This window comes from Pinus tabuliformis, chromosome 4_2 (genome assembly GCF_031772625.1).
Source record: "Pinus tabuliformis cultivar Carrire ecotype Pingquan chromosome 4_2, CPIR1, whole genome shotgun sequence".
Classification (NCBI taxonomy): domain Eukaryota; kingdom Viridiplantae; phylum Streptophyta; class Pinopsida; order Pinales; family Pinaceae; genus Pinus; species Pinus tabuliformis.
Window position 1 is genome coordinate 846,013,884 of NC_142304.1, and position 4,052 is coordinate 846,017,935.

A 4,052-nucleotide genomic window follows, 5' to 3' on the forward strand; every position below is an offset into this window, starting at 1 on the left:
TTTTTATGAGGCTAATGGATGACATCTTGCGGCCCTTCACCAACTCATTCGTGGTTGTTTATCTAGATGACATCCTCATCTTTAGCAAGAGTTGGGAAAAGCACTTGCAACACATTCGGTAGGTCCTTCAAACCCTGCAATAGCACAAAATGTGTGCCAACTTGGAGAAATTCACCTTTGGCATGAGCCAGGTCTAATATTTGAGTTATATCATAGATTATTGAGGTGTGCATGTGGATTTGGCTAAGATCCCATATCGCTTTGCCTTTGAGTCAGATTACCAAGGGTGGAGTGAAAGAAAACATTTCCTGGTCCGAGTCCCAACATAAGGCATTCGTTGAGCTGAAGTGTTGCCTCTGCTCTGCACCGATACTCAAATTTCCAAACTTGCAACAATCATTTGAAATTGAGACAGACACCTCCAACTATGCTATTAGTGCAGTCCTCACCCAACACGGGCATCCAGTGGCCTATCATAGTGAGACACTTTCTGATACAATTCGGAAGTACCCCACCTATGATAAAGAGATGTATTCCATTGTGTAGGCTTGCCGACAATGGAAGCATTACATTCTAGGGAAGGAGACAGTCATCCACATCAATCACTGACCTCTTCAGTTTATACAAAAACAAGGGAAATTGTTAAATGATTGTCATCAGAAGAGGTCTATGTATCTACAACAATTCTGATTGAACATTAAATACAAAAAGGGCATCACCAATCATGTTGCATACTACCTAATCTGGCCTCCAGTTGCAGCATTGACTACTATTCTCAACTCTTGTGGCCATGACTGTTGTGGGGAAAAATGCCTATGCAGGACGATCCTATCCACCTAAGGTGTGATAGTGGCTTAGCAACGAACAGAGACAGCTATTCTAATATTTCTTCCTTTATGAATTAAGAATGAAGAGAGATAGATGGACTAACCGGTGTCTTCCGTTTGTCCCTCGATCCGGTCTCTCTTCTCTTGGAGGATTCCCAGCTACTTGCCTTCTCGCTCGCCCAGCTTCAAGAGGTTTCTGCAAGATCACAAGAAGAGAACACTACACAAGACATGGATTCATATTCATAACTAGTTCAGGATTAGAAATAAACTAAACATACTAATGCAATCATACATCAAGAATACATCAGCATATAGGAGAAACCAAGATAGCTTTATTGATGAATAACAAGGTTCAGGAAGAGATACAACCCAGAGGGCTCCAATCCAGCATCTCCTTCCCAGCAAATAGAATTCCTATCTTCACCCCCTTTAAAGCATTAAGCACCCAATGATTCCAATCTCAAACCAATAGCAATTCTTTGCAATAACAAAATTCCAGCCTCTAGATCTCATGGAGGAGAGATCCATATATAGATGTTTGGAGAGAGGATGAGTCAGCTTGAGATCTGACTAGTGTCCTCTCCCTCTGTCAGTTCTTGATTCCACTTGGAGATTTGGAACCTCTTACTCATCACCAGTCGAATTCCTTGAGGCAAGTGTCATTTTGGAAGCTTCCTGGGTTTTGACACCTTGAGAAATGAGCTTGCCACATGTCCATTCTCGTTCAGCGCAGGTAGCCAGTGTTCCCTTTGACATTCAACGCAGGTAGCCAGTGTTGGCTTTGACATTCAGCGCAAACAGCTAGTGTAGCCACTGAAATGATCTTGAATTGACTTGTTTTTGAGCAGTTTCTGGTGGAGAACTTCTGTGAATTGCTGTGGTTTGTTAGCCTTGTTCCTCTAGGGGTAGGAACAACATGTTTAGGGACTTTGGATCCCTTAGATTATGGACATTTCATGCTCAATGCTGTAAGGCACAAAAATGTCTATAACAGTTGCCCCCTAAAGTATGAGGCTGTTTATCGGGTGAAATGCTTTATCAGGGGGATCCGAAGTTCATCCAATGTTGGGAGGAGACCTGTAATAAGATACAATACAATACATTATTTTTCATACTGCTTTCATGATCTAGCTGAGGCGGGCATTCCCATGCTCAGCTTTATAAATTCATTTTTCTGTACATAGAACAGACAATCGTCTGATGGTAGACTGATAATTTTGATGAAATTATCATCCTTTGAGTAGGATGATTATCTGCTGCAATGATGTACATGTCAATGTCTTTATCTTTCCTGAATATATATCGCAGCCCGGATGGATGAAACTAGATCCGGGGTCTTCAAACTCGTTCGATCTTCACTCTAAGTACAAGTCGATCCATGTGAGAAATGTTCTGAAGTCGAACATGGAAAGACATCGCTTGATTACCGGTCAATGATGTAAACCGTTAACAAGCGCGAGAGGAATCACCGATAATGATAATGACCCTCAAGGTACTGCAGTACAATTCACGTGGTGTGAATAAAGGACTTGGCATCGAACACCACGCAAAATATTTCGGTCGAAGGTCATTGATGTATACCTGTCGCCGGAAGTGAGAAACTTGCCATTAAGGCATGCAAGCTTCAAAGTACTGAAGGGGTTGTTCCTAGATCAACTTCTTGGATAATGAGCTGATGTCGACAAGAAGCGATCCGTCAAAGGAGGGCCTTAATGAATCCCACATCAGTGACACGGAACGGAGCTAATGATTTTAATGGAGGTGAAAACGATCTGTGACATATGATTCAGGGTGGCGGTCATGAAAGGATGAAGGATAATGTATGGCAGTGGATGGGACATGGTTGACTTTTCGGAACGACTTCTCTTGAACATGTGGCGACACTGATGCGATGGATCGATAGCATTACCCCAAATATGGATGGTATGGCGAGACCATGGATGTGACCGGTGAATGAAACAACCCAACCCGATTGTGGTACGGAGGAAAAGTGTCATGTTCAAGAGCGACTTGCTACCATCAAAGTTTTCTTTAGTTTCTCCCAATTTTTCCCCAGTCATTGCTGACCAGTACCTCTTTATTTTTGTCAAGCTTGAGGAGGATAACATATGCTTGTTCTATAACCTGCCCTTCGGGCAAGCCCATCGCTATGTTTTAACGAGCCTAGCGATAGTGAAACTCGTTCTCGTCTAAAGACAAGTTTGTCGCTATTTAATGATTTTAACGAGTCTAATGACAAGGATAACTCGGTCCTTTTCATTTTTAGAGAGTCTGAAAAGGTACATAAAGTTAACTCCGAAAGTCCTTTTTCGTCATCTAATCCCTTAAGTCCGAAAAAGTATAAAACAATACTGAAGGGATGAGTTTTCGATAGTTTTAACGAGCCGAATAAAACAAGCGCTCGATCTTTTTGTGCAATAATCCCTCAAGTCCAAAAAGATTAAAATCTAGAGGAGGGATAGCACTTCCTGTCCCTTTAACGAGCTGGAAGGCCAAGGACTCGGCAATCTTTTCATATTTTACGAGTCAGTTGAAAAGAGCTTAAAGAAGACTCGTCTTTTGAGGAACGAGTGATAAACAGGGTTAGCAGCTGATTCCAGGTACAGGTTGGAATTTTCCAATCACGGCAGTGTCACAAGGATGGCTAGGTGAAATCACTCTTCTCAGCTGTTCCTCAAAATGGGTAAACAATCATATGGAGGTGAACGATCGGCCAAACGGAAAAGTGGAGGTGACGGGCAAACACGACCAAGGCTTTAATGGCTGATAATATTACATTCACAGTGGTTATTTACTGGGATAGTTCATTTTTTAACGAGCTTAAAAGCGGGTGGAAACATTTGCTCGATCTTATGTTTATTTTTTAACGAGCATGAACTGTGTGCTAAAACTGCTCGATCTTTGCATCTATTTTTTAACGAGCATGAACTGTGTGCTAAAAATGCTCGATCTTTGCGTTTATTTTTTAACGAGCATGAACTGTGTGCTAAAACTGCTCGATAAGTTTGCATGCCCCCAGCATAATAACACAAATCGAGGTGCATGCCCCCCAAGCTTCATTGCATTCAACTCGGTGGTTGGAATGAAGGTTTACCTTTGAGATTTGGAAAGGTGATTGTTTCATTTTTTAATGAGGTTGACATAGTAAAAGAACTATCCTCATGACTCCTTGTTTCATTTTTTAACGAGGTTGACACGAGATTAGAACCGTCCTCGGAGCCC